Below are 16,038 nucleotides of genomic sequence, written 5' to 3'. Positions count from 1 at the left end.
CAACAATGTACATGTTGTTTGTTGTTCAGTTGCTCAGTCGTGTCTGACTCTGCAACCCCAAGGACTGCAGCATGCCAGGCTTCCCTGTCCTTTGCAATCTCCCAGAGTTTGCTCAACAAGATACATGCTGCTAAGTCGCTTCAGTCGTGTCCGACTCTGTGCGACCCCATAGACGGCAGCCCACCAGGCTCCACCGTCCCTGGGATTCTCCAGGCAAGAATACTGGAGTGGGTTGCCATTTCCTTCTCCACAACAAGATACATAGGTGAGCTCAATTCAAGCAGGAGGAAGGTTGAGACAACTGTAAGGAGCTTCCCCATTTATTTTCCCCTCTCTGGGCCTCAGTGTTCTCACCTGTAATGGGGGATGTGTCACAAGGGTGGAAGGAGAAATTGAACCTCTTGCCTGGGGAAGTGGGGGCCCTCGGAGGAGGGTGTGCTGGTTTCCTGGGGCCTCTGTAACCAATGATCACAAACCGGGTGCCTTAAAGCAACAGAAGCATATCTTTCCCAGACCTGGAGGCCAGAAGTCTGACACTGAGGGGTCGACAGTGCTGAGCTCCTTCTGAAGACTCGAGGGGAGGGTCCTTCCTGCTTCTGGCAGCTCCAGGGGTTCCTGGCTTGTGGCTGCCTCCCTCCAGTCTCTGCCTCCATCATCACCCAGCCTTCTTCCCCGTACATCTCAAATCTCCCTCTGCCTTTCTCTTGTAAGGACATTTGACAATGGATTTTGAGCCCATGTGAATTATCCAGAATCATCTCACCTTGAGATTCTGAACCAGGTCTGCAAAGACCCTTTTTCCAAGTAAGGTCACTGTCATGGGTTCCAGGGATTTGAGATAGATCTCTTTAGGGGGAAACTTGCAGCCTTTGGGCTTTCCCAGTGGCTCAGCAGTAAAGAATTGACCTGCAGTGCAGGAGCCACAGGAGACTGGGGTTTGATCCCTGGGTCGGGAAGATCCCCTGGAGGAGGGCATGGCAACCCACTCCAGTATTCTTGCCTGGAGAATCCCATGGACAGAGGAGCCTGGCGGGCTACAGCCCATGGAGTCACAAAGAATGACTCTGAGTAGCACACACCTTGTAGCCTTCTTTCATGTGGTTTTGGCATCCCCTACTCTGCCCCATCCTGGGGACCCCTGTCCTGGCCCAGGGCCACCTCGAGACTTCCTGTTTGGTTTGGGGATAGGGGGTTTCAATGCCCAGAGGCCAAGGACAGCCATGCTTGAGTCAGGCTGGTTGTGACAGGGATCAGGGGACTGAAAGTAGAGGCTTCAGGCTGGAGCAGCCTGCTGCTGCCAGGTTCATGAGTCCCTCTGAGTCCCTCTGAGTCCCTCTGAGTTCACGTGTCCCTCATCCTGGCCTCTGAGTGCTGAGAACCGTTCCTCCAGGGTGTCTCAGTGCATCAGGTCCAAACACCTCCCTGTGGCCTCTGCCTGCCTTTCAGTAGCTCCTCTCCAGCCACACAGCCCTTCTTCCTTCTCCTTGAGCAACTCAAGCTCATTCTTGCCTCTGAGCCTTTACACTGCCTGTTCCTTCTTCCTGACACACTGTTCTTCCCCCTGGGTTCCCAGATGATTCTTTCTCATTACTCTCTCAGCTCACATGTCCCCTCCTCCTCGGCAGGTACTGAATGTGGGCTTTCCCCCAGTCACCCTGATCTGTCATCATCACAGCACTCATCACCCCCTGAAATCTCTGCCTCTTTTGTTCTGTTCCAGGCACAGGTGTGCATGCTTTACATGAGCGGCATCACTTAGTCCTCATAAAACCTCTGAAAGGTAGGTATAGTGTCATCCCTGCTTTCAGATGGGGAAACTGAGACACAGAGAGGTTAAGCAACCTGCCCAAGACCACCCAGCTAGTAAAGAGTAGAACCAGGATTCACGCCTAAGAAGAATGTGTATGTTTGATCCCAACCACACAACACCTGTGACCATGAAGACTTAAGGGTGAGGATTGGGGCGGGTAGGTTGACCTGCAAGGGAAAGCTGCCCATCAAACATGAGACTTGAGTTCTTAAACCTGAGTCCCTCCAGGAGCCAGGTAGGTATCATAGGTGAGTGAAGCCAGCTGGGTATAATAAAAATCAGACAATGTCTTGATTTCACTTTTGCTTTTCCACTTTTGACATAGTATAAGAGAAAATCTGTTCAATTAGTCTGTAAAATATGGTGCAAGCTTGAAGATAAGTCGTAACTGAAGCTCAGTGTCAGTTGTTGCTGTTTAGTTGCTAAGTTGTGTCCGACTCTTTGCGATCCCATAGACTGTAGCCCACCAGGCTCCTCTGTCCGTGGGATTCTCCAGGCAAGAATACTGGAGTGGGTTGCCATTTCCTTCTCCAGGGGATCTTTCCAACCCAGGGATCAAACCCACATCTCCTGCATTGGCAGGTGGATTCTTTACCGCTGAGCCATAATTGGTGACAATGGGGGATGGTAGGGATCGTGGCAAACAGGAGAGCTCACACTCCTTTAAAGAGGAGGGCCAGGGGACTTCCCTGGTGGTCCAGTGGTTGCAAATCTGCCTCCTGATGCAGGGGATGTGGGTTCGGTCCCTGGTCGGGGAACTAAGATCTGACATGTGTTGGGGCAACTAAGCCCGTGTTCTATGACTAGGGAGCAGCCCGTTCACCACAACTAAAGCTCCTGCATGCCAACACTAAGATCTGACACAGCCACAAATAAATAAATAAATTTAAAAATAAATAAAGGGGATGGCTGGGCTCAGCTCCAGATCTGAGGACATAGAGAAAGGTAGCCTCGAATTAGCATATTTTCAGATGTTTCCAGAGAAGTTGGAAATTTCCAACTGTCATGTGAGATTGACTGCTTTTTATAGATTGGCTCAATTACGTTTACAAAACCAAAGGTAAGTATAACACCTCCCTAGTCTTTGGACCGTGGGTTATCCATTAGCAACCTCTGTGCTGGACATTCCTGTTCTCCAAAGTTTTTGGAGTTTCCCCAGCAAGGCGCTTCCGTGGGGGATCCCCCCCAGCCCAACCCCATTCCAGCCCCTCCTTCCTTCCTTCCTTCCCCCTCCCCCTCTCCCCCAGCCTGGGAATTCCAGATTCTTCTCCCTCTCCCAGGCTGAAGTCAGCTCCAGCTCCCTAAATTGCAAATCTGAACCCCAGCGTGGGCCCTAGCCAGACAAAAGAACCTTCTGGAGACCAAGCAAGCCCCTTTCTGGAAGTTACGTATGATTTTCAAGAATAAATGTTTCATTTTGGAATCATTTTAGGTTTGCAGAAAAGTTGCAGTGATGGTAGAGGGCGTTGCTGTATATATACCCTCACCCAGCTTTGCCTTATGTTAACATCTCACATGACTGGGACACATTTGTCATGACTAAGAAGCCTACACAGGCACAGCACTGGCAGTGAAATGCCAAGCTTTTTTTGGCTTTCCCCAGTTTTCCCACTGTGTCCTTTTTCTGTTCTAAAATTCAATTCAATTCAAAGATAGGTTTAAAAATTTTTTTTTTATTATGATAAAATATGCATAACATTTACCACTAATGACGTTTAGTACATTCACAGTGTGGTACAACCATCACCATTATCTCATTCCAGGACATTTTTATCACCCTTCCCCCAAAAAAAACCAGGTCCCTATTAACTGTCACCCTCCATTCCCCCACCTCCCTCAGACCCTGGCAACCACTAGTCTGCTTTTTTTCTCTGTAAATTTGCCTGTTCTGGACACTTCATATAAAGGGAATCGAAGACATTGTGGCCTTTTCTGTCTGACTTCTTTCACTCAGTATCATGTTTTCACGCTTCATCCATGTCTATGTCTGTCTATGCCTATATGGGTGCTTCATTCCTCTTTATGGCTGAATAATATTCCATTGTATGGATGGAACCCATTGTTTATTCTGTTTATCGATCCATCCACTGATGAACACTTGGGTTATTTTCACATTTTGGCTACTGTGGACAATGCTGCTATGAACTTGCACATTTTTGTGTGGACATGTTTTTGATTCTCTGAGGTTTATACTTAGGAGCAGAACTGCTGAGTCATACGATCACTCTGTTTAACACTGAGAACTCACCACGCCATCTTCCACAGTGGCTGCACCATCTTACATTCCCACTGGCAAAGTATGAGGGTCCAAGTGCGCCACATCCTCACCGACACTTGTCATTTTCTGTTATGTTTTGGTTTTACTTAAAAAATTTTTTTTTACTCTATATTGAATTTGTTACAATATTGCTTCTGTTTTATCTTTTAGTTTTTTGCCCACAAGGCATGTAGGATCTTAACTCCCTGACCAAGGATTGAACCAGCACCCGCTTCACTGATTGTTTAAATAGTGGTTTAAATGAAGCCTAAACCACTGGACCACCAGGGAGGTCCCCCTATTTATTTATTTAAGTTATAGCCATTCTAGTGGGTAGAAAGTAGAGAGCCATGATTTTTGAAGCTGACTTTTTCTTTATTACAATTCATTTAGCAAATATAGCTGCCTTCCTCTGTTACAGCCCCTACACCAGGCAGTCAGGGGAAAGTGTGGCAGTTGGACCCTCAGGAAAAGCGCCATCTGGAAGGGAGACAGGCAAAGATAACAAGCCAGAAGGAGACAACGGAGATGAGCTGGGGGGCTGTGGAGAGCCAGAGTAGGCTTAATCCTGGTGTGAGGATCTGGGGCTGGTGAGAGGGTAGAGGCAGCCCTGGCTTCAAGGGGTGGGTGGCGGGGGGTAAGGGGTGTCATGAAGCCCAGAGAGTCACACAGGGCCTTTGTGCTCAGAAGGGCCCCACGTTTGATTTAAAGCTCTGTGGCCACCATCTTGAAATTCCTCTTCTGTTTTAACATATATATTTTTGTAATTGGCTGAGCTAGGCCTTTGTTGCAACATGAAGGATCTTCAGTCTTCATTGCAGCATGTGGGATCTAGTTCCCTGACCAGGGATCGAACCCGGGCTCACTGCATTGGGAGCGCGGAGTCTTAACCACTGGACCACGTGGAACTTTCCTTGAAATTCTTCAGTTCTGAATAAGGGACCCTGCATTTTCACTTTTTACCAGGCCCTGCACGTTATGTACCTAGTCCTAGATAGCTGTCCTCGCTAGAGGCAGGGGTCTGAGAAAGCCTCTCTCTACAACTGAACCTTTGGCATTTGGTGAAGGGGGCACTTTTGTTGTTGTTGTTAATATTTTAAAAGTGCAGAGAATTCTATAACTAGCACTCTGCTCCACATCCCAGATCATCACCCTGGACGTTTCTAACCATCATAGCTGCCTGCTACAGGGCACCCCACTCCCCAGTCGCTGCCCCCTCCCTCCTCCACACTGGCACTTGAAGCGGAATTGAGTGCATCAGGCAGCAGATGGGTTCTTCCAAACGGCTGGTCTCTGCAGACTCTGACCCAAAGCGTGTGTGTTGGGAGAAAGCTGTTAATCTGATTTGGGGTCACGGTCAGAACCGACAGCTCCAAGGACAGAAACCCAGGAACTCGAGATGTTGCTCATTGGTTGCAGAGCTCATGGTGGGCTCTTTGAGGCTGAGCGTGCTCAAGTGGGCCCTGGAATGATGGTCCCTCCACACCTGTTCACCTCTCCCTGGCACGGTGGCTATGCCAGGGCTCTGATCCCACCTTCCCCTCAAACTCCCAAGTCTGCTTTTCTCCCCCTGTCTGGCTGCAACCTCCCCTACCTCAGGAAAGCATCCATAGTTCGTTGGCTTGGAAATCATCTCCTCCTCTTCATCAGGGCTGCCCTGATACAGCTGTGCCGATTGTGGGCCTATACAAGCTATTAGGGTGAACTCCCATACTGAGCTCAAAACTTTACACCATGGGACTTCCTGGTGATTCAGTGGCTAAGACTCTGAGCTCCCAAGGCAGGGAACTGGTCCCTGGTCAGGGAACTATTAATAGATCCCATGTTCCATCACTGAGGATCCCGAATATGACAAGGAAGATTGAAGACCCTAGTGCCACAACCAAGACTCAGCACAGCCAAATAAATAAATACTAAAAAAAAAAAAAACACCTTTACACCAGGATGAGTGCACTCAAAGTACATGGGCTAGAGGGGGAACATAAAGCCATAAAGGGGACCAGCTGTAAGACATTAGGGAGTGGTGGGGACTATGGCGAAGTGAAGACCTCATTACTTCTTGAAAGGGGGCACCTGCTGCTCACCTCAGCTGCAGTCAACACAAGGAAATGTGTATGAAATGAGGCCAGGTCTTCCGATGTTTCAAGGGAAGTGGGCAAACCACATTTTGTGATGTCTTGACTTTAACAGTAGGTATCTAATTCAAACTTTCAAAAAATACAAACAAGGCAAACAAAACAAGTCCTTGAGCCTCTAGATTGTGAGCCCTGGTTTATGCCCACAACTTAGCTCTGAATTATTCCCTTTCTTGTTCTTCGCTTGGGTACGAGGTATTGGTGTGGATATGGGGAGACAGAAGCTCACTGTGGTAAGAATGCAAATTGGGAGAGCAATTTGCCATGTCTAGTAAAAAAAAAAAAAACAAAAACGTTGAAATGTGCAAACTCTACAACTATTCCAATCTTAGAGCAGTGGTCCCCAACATTTTTGGCCCCAGGGACAGGTTTTGTGGAAGACAATTTTTCCGGGGACTGGGGGCCAGGAGAGATGGTTTCAGGATGATTCAAGTGTGTTACATTTATCGTGCACTTCATTTGTATTATTATTATTACATCAGCTCCAATTCAGAGCATCAGGCATAGATCCCAGAGGTTGGGGACCCTTGCCTTAGAGGAGTGGTTTTCCTTTTTTAAAACTGAAATAAAATTCACATAACATGGAATTCATTACTTAAACCATTTTAAAGCATAGAATTCAGTAGCTTTTAGTAAATTTGCAGTGTTGGAGAGCTATCATCACTACATGGTTCCAGAACATTTTCGCCACCCCGAAAGGAAATCTGTACCCAGGAAGCAGTCACTCTCCGTTCCCCCACCCACCCCCCTGCCAGCCCCTGGCAACCACTAATCTTCTTTCTGTCTCTATGGATCTGTCTCTTCTGGACATTTCACATGCACAGAATCAGACAATATGTGGCCTTTTGTGTCTGGCCTCTTTCACTGGGCATCATGTCTTTAAAGTTCTACGTTGGAACATGTGTCCGTACTTTATTTTTTATTATGGTGGAATAAGATTCAACTTTATGGCTAGATCCCGTTTTGTTTTTCCATTCGTCTGCTGATGGACATTTGGGTGGTTTCCACTTTACGACTATTGTGAATAGAGCTTCTGTGAACATTCATGTATTTGCTTTTGTGTAGCTATACATCACATTTCTCTTGGGTAGAATTACTGGGAGAGCAATGTTTTTTTAAACTTTGCTTTCACTGCAATCCTTATTAGTAAGAAAAACATCTTTACCTCCCTACCAAGCACACATGCACACAAAACAAAACCTTCACCAAGGAATAGTATTCATTACAAGTTATTCTACCCTATATCATTTAAGGAAAATTTGACTTCATGACTTAGGTATGCCTCAGGCTATTTGAAAAATATTGCTCTGCAGCAATTAGCCCAAGGACGCTTGTAGCCACCTGGTTTGTATTTGCAAATCACTAGAAACAATGGAGCGGTCTTTAATTTAGTTTTTAAAAGTATGGTACAGGATATATGGTGAAATATTATGTGGGAAGAAAAGGCATATTGGATCTATACCTATTAACTTGGAAAGATCTCAAAAACATAAAAACAAGCAAAAAAAACAACATGTTGCAGAAAGATAGATATTATGATAGTGTTTATCTGTATTAATACGAAACACTAGCAAATCTATTTCTTGGATCTATAAATATGTGTACAGAGCTCAGAAATCAATTGGCTGGGAGGCTACAGTCTCCATTCATGCTGGAGTTTGTCTCTGGTGGTTGGAGACTAGAAGGGCACGAACATGCGATGCTTTACTCTTTTGTTAAGAATAAAAGCAGATTCAGAGCAAATAGAAGAAAAGGTTAACAGTGGTTGGTTCTGAGAAGTGGGCACACGTGTGTTTCAGGATTGGGTGTCCGTTTTCCCCGGGGGCGGGGGTGGGAAGGATGGGCTACTCAAAACAAGCTAACCCAGTCCTTGCATGATAAGTGCCCAAGGGGCCGCAGAAGACAAGATGGAAAACAGCTGTTCTGATTTACGTTTACTGAAAACAGACATTGTTGAAAAGCCCAAGAGCCAGCCAGTGCATCCAGCCGAGATGCTCTCCCAGACCTGAGCGCCTGCCACGGGCAGCTCTATCCACTTAGTCATCCTGTCCTCCTCCAGGACCTGAAGTTCTAGAAGATTGCACAGAGTGAGGACTTTCAAATCCGGCACCCAAACAGCCCTTTCTGCTGACATAGTTACTTCTGGCCCCAGGTAGGAGAACTATTATAATTTCAAATAATAATACAGAGACATTTTTTTACCTTCTGTTTTTCTGGCAGATGGCCCTGAAAGAGGCTGTTTAATGTTTACTTTTTTTTTTAAATTGTGGTACAGTGCACATAAGATAAAAATTGGTCATGTTTGAAGATGTGTAACTCAGACTGGGACTTGAACCCATGTGCCAGGACTTGGGCTTCCCAGGTGGCACTAGTGGTAAAGAATCCGTCTGCCAGTGCAGGAGACGGGAGAGATGGGGGTTCGATCCCTGGGTCGGGAAGATCTCCTGGAGGAGAAAATGGCAACCTGCTCCAGTATTCTTGCACTGGGAAATCCCATGGACAGAGGAGCATGGCAGACTACAGTCCATGGGGTCGCAAATGAGTCTTAACCACTGGATCACCACGGAATTCCCCATTTAACTTTTTAAAAGCCCGTTCATTATCTCCTTCCGTCTGATTGCCCAGCTGCAGATACCAGTACTGAGATGGATGATAATGATGATGACTATTCTGGTATAAAGCATTTTCAACGCACCCAGCTCTCTATAAGCACTTATATAATATTAACCGGAGAAGGCAATGGCACCCCACTCCAGTACTCTTGCCTGGAAAATCCCATGGATGGAGGAGCCTGGTAGGCTACAGTCCATGGGGTCGCTAAGAGTCGGACACGACTGAGCGACTTCACTTTCACTTTTCCCTTTCATGCACTGGAGAAGGAAATGGCAACCCACTCCAGTGTTCTTGCCTGGAGAATCCCAGGGACGGTGGAGCCTGGTGGGCTGCCGTCTATGGGGTCGCACAGAGTCGGACACGACTGAAGCGATTTAGCAGCAGCAGCAGCATAATATTAACTCTTTTAATTCTCACAACAAGCCTATGAGGCAGCTACTACTATTAACCCTGTTTTTCCAAAAAAAAGAAAAGTGAGATTAAATAACCTGCAGAGGGACTTCCCTGGTGGTCCACTGGTTAAGAATCTATTTTCCAATGCAGGAGACCTGGGTTCGATCCCTGATTGGGAACTAAGATTCCCCCATGCCTCGGAGCAGTAAGCCCTCACGCTGAAACTTCTGAGCCACAACAGGAGAAGCCCACTCCCTGCAACAAAGACCCAGTGCAGCCCGCAAATAAAAATAACCTGCAGCAAGTCCCAAAGCTGGGATTTGAACCCTGGCAGCCTGAACCCCCAGCTGGAGCACTTAACCATTGCACCAGGCTGACTATGAGATTATGCATATAACCAATTTCCCACCCCACCCTTGTCTTTTCTTTCCACCCTTGTCTTTTTTTCCACCCTTGTCTTTTTTTCTTCCCTTTGCAATTAGTCACTAGGGGTTACATGTGCCAGCCCATGGAGTTGGGGCTTGCTGAAGAGATGTCTGTGCTGAGTCACCAATGGGGAGGGATTTAGAAACAGATAATCAGCATGACTTCCTTCCACTGGTTTCTGTTCTCCTTGGATGGGGGAGGGGGCAGGAGGAAGCAGTCCACCAAAGAGCTGAGTCGCCCTGGGTGGTCCCAACAGACAAGGTGACAAGGACATGCCTCACCTTGTTGCAGGTCCTCACCTTAGATAACCTGAGATTGGTCATTCAGCAGTGATTGATTATTATTATTTATATAATAAATAATTATAAAACATTTTCTAGAAGTATTATTTCTTTATTTGGCTGCACTTCCAGGCTTGTAAGATGGTCTTAGTTCCCTGGAGGAGGGCATAGCCACCCACTTCAGGATCCTTGCCTGGAGAATCCCATGGACAGAGGAGTCTGGGGGGCTACAGTCCATGGGGTCGCAAAGAGTTGGACACGACTGCAGCAAATTAGCACATACACATGCAGGTCTTAGTTGCTGCATATGGGATCTTTAGTTGTGGTACGTGAGATCTAGTTCCCTAACCAGGGTTAGAACCCAGGCCCCCTGAATTGGGAGCACAGAGTCTTAGCCACTGGACCACCAGGGAAGTCCCGAAAACATGCCTTTTAAATCTTTACATTCTGACTGATTACACACAGATCAGAGAATAGAGGCATGAGGTCTGCCACCTCAGTAGGGTGCCAAACACCCATGGATCAGTATTCACTGTGTAGCAGAGGATTACTCTTAACTTTATGTTTCCCTGACCGGCATTCTCTGTCTTGTCCATCTTTGTTGTTAGCCACTCGGTCATGTCCGGCTCTTTGCAACCTCATGGACTGCAGCACCCCTTTCCTTAACTATCTCCCAGAGCTTGCTCAAACTCATGTCCGTTGACTTGGTGATGCCATCCAACCATCTCATCCTCTGTCGTCCCCTTCTCCTCCTGCCCTCAATCTTTCCCAGCATCAGGGTCTCTTCCAATGAGCCAGCTCTTCACATCAGGTGGACAAAGTTTTGGAGCTTGTCCATCTTACAAGCCTCTTAGTCATATGCCTTGTTGAGCAATGACTTGTTATCATTCATTGAGTACTGGGTACTGTGTGAGGCTATGGGTCACCAGGGAAAATAAGAGGTACGGAATCACCTATGTCCTAAGGGATCATGAACCCAATATCGTGAAAAGACAAGAGAGTGGTTGGGAGAGGGGTGTTATTTGAGCTGAGGTGATCTGAGGAGGTCACATCTGAACTGAGGGCTGAATGAGGAAGAAGGGCCAGCCCTGGATGTCAGGGGCAAAGAATGAGTCTGGAGGTTCCTCAAAAAGTTGACCCTGGAGTTACCATGTGACCCAGCAATCCCACTCCTAGGTACAGACACCAAAGAAATGAAAACGGGTGTCCCTGCAGAATTTTGTCCATGAATGTTTATAACAGGTCTATTTACAATTGCCAGAAAGTAGAAACAACCCGTGTCTATCCACTAACAAATGAATAAACAAACTGTGGCATATGCAGACAGGGGACTATATTATTCAGCATAAAATGAAATGAAGGGACTTCCCTAGTGGTCCAGTGGCTAAGACTCCATGCTCCCCATGCGAGGGGCCCAAGTTCCATGCCTAGTCAGGTAACTAGATCCCACATGCTGCAACTAAGATCTGGTGCAGTCAAATAAAAAAAAATTTTAAAGGAATGAAGTTCTGATATAGGCCACAATGTGGATGAACCTTGAAAACATTTCGCTAATGAAAGAAGCCAGTCACAAAAGTGTGCAAGTATGATTACTTTTATATGACTTACTCAGAATAAGCAAGTCTCTAGACAGAAAGCAGGTTAAAGGTTAGTGAGCAGGGCAGCGAGGCTTCATTGGGTGAGAAGTGGTTTTTATGGGGTGATGAGAGAGTTTTGTAACTCCCAAGACCTGGTGATACTCACATTGTGAATATAACTAAGACTAAGGGATTTGCATGCTTTAAAATGGTTAATTGCATGTTACGTGAATCTCACCTCTTTAAATGATAAGAAAGATAGTGGAAAAAATTGACCAGAGGCAAAGGGGTAGCAGGTCTCAAGACTCCAAGCAGGCAGAAGAAGCCTGGATGTTGGCGGAGCAGGAAGTGGGCAGTGGGGTGGAGAGTGGAGAAGGTGAAGCAGGAAGAAGGAACAGGATGAGATGGGACATGTGGCTTCTAAGGAGGTGTGTGACCGACTCTGCAAAGGTGGAGAGCACAGGAGGGTTTTGATCAGGGTGTGACATGACTGATCCTCTGGCTCTGTGTGGACAGGGCCAGGGGAGGCACCCCCCACCCCCCATCGCTCCCCAAGACAGCCAGGCCTGGGCTCACCCTGCTCGGTAGCCCCAAACAGGGGGTGTAGCAATTGTTTCATCATTGGACCTTCCTGCTGGCCTGTTCAGGATGTCCTGTTGGTCTTCATAACTGAAGGAGCTGTGGGGCTTTGAGAAACACTTTGAGGGGTTTTCTGCTCCCCTGGTCAGCCAAGGGCCCAGGGACATATGAGGCCCTTCACCTTTCCTGGCCCTGGATTGGATCGAAGGCAATCCAAGGCCTTTGCCATGACCAAAGGCAATCAGAGACTCCAGGACCTCAGAAACTGACTCAGGACAGTTACATGGGCCCTGAGGCCTGTGTACCTGCCATGTGTGAGTTCTCTGATCTCTGACTGTCAATTATCTGGCTTTTCTGGACATCAGCCTCAGAAAAGGGAAGGCTGTTTCCAAATGGGAGCCTGGCTGGAAGTCTGGACTGATGTGAACTGCTCTGGTGAAGGTTAGGTTTTTCTAGAATTGGAAGATGTCTGCTTTGGGTACATCCTTTGTGCCCTCGCTGCCTCCAGGCAGTCTCCCCAGATTTCTCACTACCCTACCTGGTCTCCTCATCCTCATGCATTTGTTTTTTTAAAAAAAATGATCTTTATTTTCATGAGGTGATTTTTTTTTGAGTTTTTCCTGCATCTTCATTGCTGGGTAAGGGCTTTCTCTAGTTACAGCATGCAGGAGTTACTCTTCGTTGAGATGCATGGATTCCAGGGAGCTAGGGCTTCAGTAGTTGCAGCACATGGGTTTAGTTGCTCCAAGGCATGTGGGATCTTCCCGGACCAGGGGTCGAACCTGTGTCCCCTACACTGGCAGGCGGATTCTTATCTACTGGGCCACCAGAGAAGTCCCCATTCTCATTTGATTTGTCAACACTTTCCTAGTGAGATACTCTTCAAACATACTAGGAGTTTCTCAAAGGCAAGACCTGTGCCTCTTCATGCCTAGGTCCCCACATAGTAGGTGGGAGCTACTTTCTCATAGTAAGTGCTTTAAGGCTAACTGCCAGAGAAATTCGTCCACCTCCCTGTCTACCCGGTATTTCCTTTCTGAAGTCCCAAAGCCACCTCAGACTCATCACAGTGGAAATGCAGCCTCTGGAGACTTTTCTCCCAAACCTTTCCCCTGCCCCCCACCCCACATAAACTCTATCTTCATTAACAACACCATCTGCCAGTCCCTGGAGTCCAGAGACCTGGCCTTCATACCTGACTCCTCCCTTTCTTTATCCCTGCAGTTCATCTCTGGATAGGCTCTCAGTTTGTCCTGTCCAGTGGGACTGATTCTGTTTCTCCATCTCCTTAAACCCCAAGCCACATCTTACTGCACGGCTGGGATAATAATCTTTGAGCTCCCATCTCACCCCACCCTTATGACCCATTCTCCACACAGCAGCCAGCAAGATCTTCCTTTTTTGTTTTTACAACTAGACTTTATTTTTCAGTTTTAGATTTACAAAATAATTGGGATGATAGTACAGAAATTGGGCTTGTAATACATATACCCAGTTTCCCTGATTATTAACATTTAACATGAGGATGGTATGTTACAATGAATGAACTGATATCGATACATCATTAACTAAACTCCATGCTTTATTTAGATTTCCTTGTTTTTTTTCCCCCTAATATTCTCTTTCTGCTCTCAGACACCCTCCAGGAGACCATGTCACATTTAACTGTTGTGTCTCCTTAGGCTCCTCTTGGCTGTGACAGTTTCACACTTTTCTTGTTTTTCACCATCTTGACAGTTTTGAGGAGGACGGGCCAGGTGTTTGTGGAATGTCCTTTGGGATTTGTCTGATGTTTTTCTCACAATCAGACTGTGAGGCATGTTGGAAGGGAGACCATGTGCCACAGAGACTAAGTGCCATTGTCATCACCTCAAGTCAAAGGTAATATTATCGACGTGCCATCATCTCGATATTGACTTTGGTCACCTGCCTTGGCATTCATGTTCCTCAGGCATCTCCACTGCGAAGTTACTCTTTACCCTTTTCCATGCTGTTCTCTCTGGCAGCAAGTCTCTATGTGCAGCCCACACCTAAGGAGTCGTGGAGGTTATTAAAACTCTAAATCAGGGACTTCCCTAGTGGTCCAGTGGTTAGGACTCTGAGCTTCCATTCCAGGGGGCACAGGTTCAATCCCTGGTGGGGGAACTAAGATCCCACATGCCATGAGGTGCAGCAAAAAAAAACCCAAACAAACTTCTAAATCAGATCCTCTCACTCCTCTGGTTCAAACCCTGCAGTGACCTCTCCTGCCCTTGGAATAAAGCTGGCCTTTCTGATCTGTGGTCTCCTAGCCCTGCCCCCCTCCCCAAACCTCATCTCTGCCATTCCCTCCCCCAGCTTACCACACCAGCCACAATGGTCTCTGTCTTTCCCTAAAGCATGCTAACTTTGTCCCCACCTGAGCCCATGCAAAGATCTTCCCTCTGCCTGCACCCCTTCCCCTTACTCCTCCTATCCTGGCCACCCCCTTCTCATTCAGGACTCTCTCAGCTCAAATTCACCCAAATCCTGGGGGAGACCCCAAACGCCTGGGTCGGGCTCACCAGGTCTTCAGCCGTTATGTTTTTGACTTCTTGCTGGCAGCTTGAAACCAACCACAGTGAGAGTATTTACACCACAGAGAGCAGCAGGTGCTACAGTTTAGGGCTTTTTCCCTCCCTGATAGCCGACAACTCAACACTGACCTGGACAGCATGGGGGGACGTGACCGACCCTAACCCCAGGGGATGGATGGCAGAGTGGTCTGTCTTGATGATGAACAAGCCAAAAAAAGGAACAGAGAGAAAATAATTCCCAAGAAGTCGTTGCTGCAGACCTGCCTGCCCACGGGAGCTTGATCTGAGATGGCTCCAGCTGGTGGTGCCTGAAGAGCTCAGCAGAAGCAGCACAGGTCATCTTCAGAGGACGGCTCATTCAGTCTAGGCCACAGAGAATCCTCACAAATAATTGTCCAAGGGCAGCGAACATCATGTGGTTGAAGCAAACCTAGCTCACAGGGAACAGAGCGCTATGAGCAAGAGCAGCAGACACAGACTCAGAAACTGGGGGACTGGGCTATCCAGATCCTAAAACACTCAGGCTTACTGCCCCTGGTTAGAATTCCCTGGTGGCTCAGATGGTAAAGAATCTGCCTGCAAGGTGGGAGACCTGGGTTCGATCCCTGGGTCGGGAAGATCCCCTGGAGAAGGAACTGGCAGCCCACTCAAGTATTCTTGCCTGGAGAATTGCACGGACCGAGGAGCCTGGAGGTTAGAGTCCATGGGGTCACAAACAGACACGACTGAGTGACTAGCACACACACACACACACAAATAAATCATCAGTAAGCTTGAAAATGTTTACAAGGAACAACAGAAAGCTATGAAAAGCAGCCTAGGAGATTTGTTAAAGAATAAAACAACTGGTAGAAATTTACTAAATAACACAATCAAGGCATCTGGTCCCATCACTTCATGGGAAATAGATGGGGAAACAGTGGAAACAGTGTCAGACTTTATTTTTTTGGGCTCCAAAATCACTGCTGATGGTGATTGCAGCCATGAAATTAAAAGATGCTTACTCCTTGGAAGGAAGGTTATGGCCAACCTAGATAGCATATTTAAAAGCAGAGACATTACTTTGCCAACAAAAGTCCGTCTAGTCAAGGCTATGGTTTTTCCAGTGGTCGTGTATGGATGTGAGAGTTGGACGGTGAAGAAAGCTGAGCGCCGCAGAATTGATGCTTCTGAGCTGTGGTGTTGGAGAAGACTCTTGAGAGTCACTTGGACTGCAAGGAGTTCCAATCAATCCATCCTAAGAGAGATCAATCCTGGGTGTTCATTGGAAGGTCTGATGTTGAAGCTGAAACTCCAATACTTTGGCCACCTCATGCGAAGGGTTGACTCATTGGGAAAGACTCTAATGCTGGGTAGGATTGGGGGCGGGAGGAGAAGGGGACGACAGAGGATGAGATGGTTGGATGGCATAA

The sequence above is a fragment of the Giraffa tippelskirchi genome, chromosome 11 (assembly GCF_054371585.1).
Source record: "Giraffa tippelskirchi isolate mGirTip1 chromosome 11, T2T-mGirTip1v1.2.pri, whole genome shotgun sequence".
In the NCBI taxonomy this organism is placed as follows: Eukaryota; Metazoa; Chordata; class Mammalia; order Artiodactyla; family Giraffidae; genus Giraffa; species Giraffa tippelskirchi.
Note: the sequence above shows the minus strand (reverse complement) of the source record.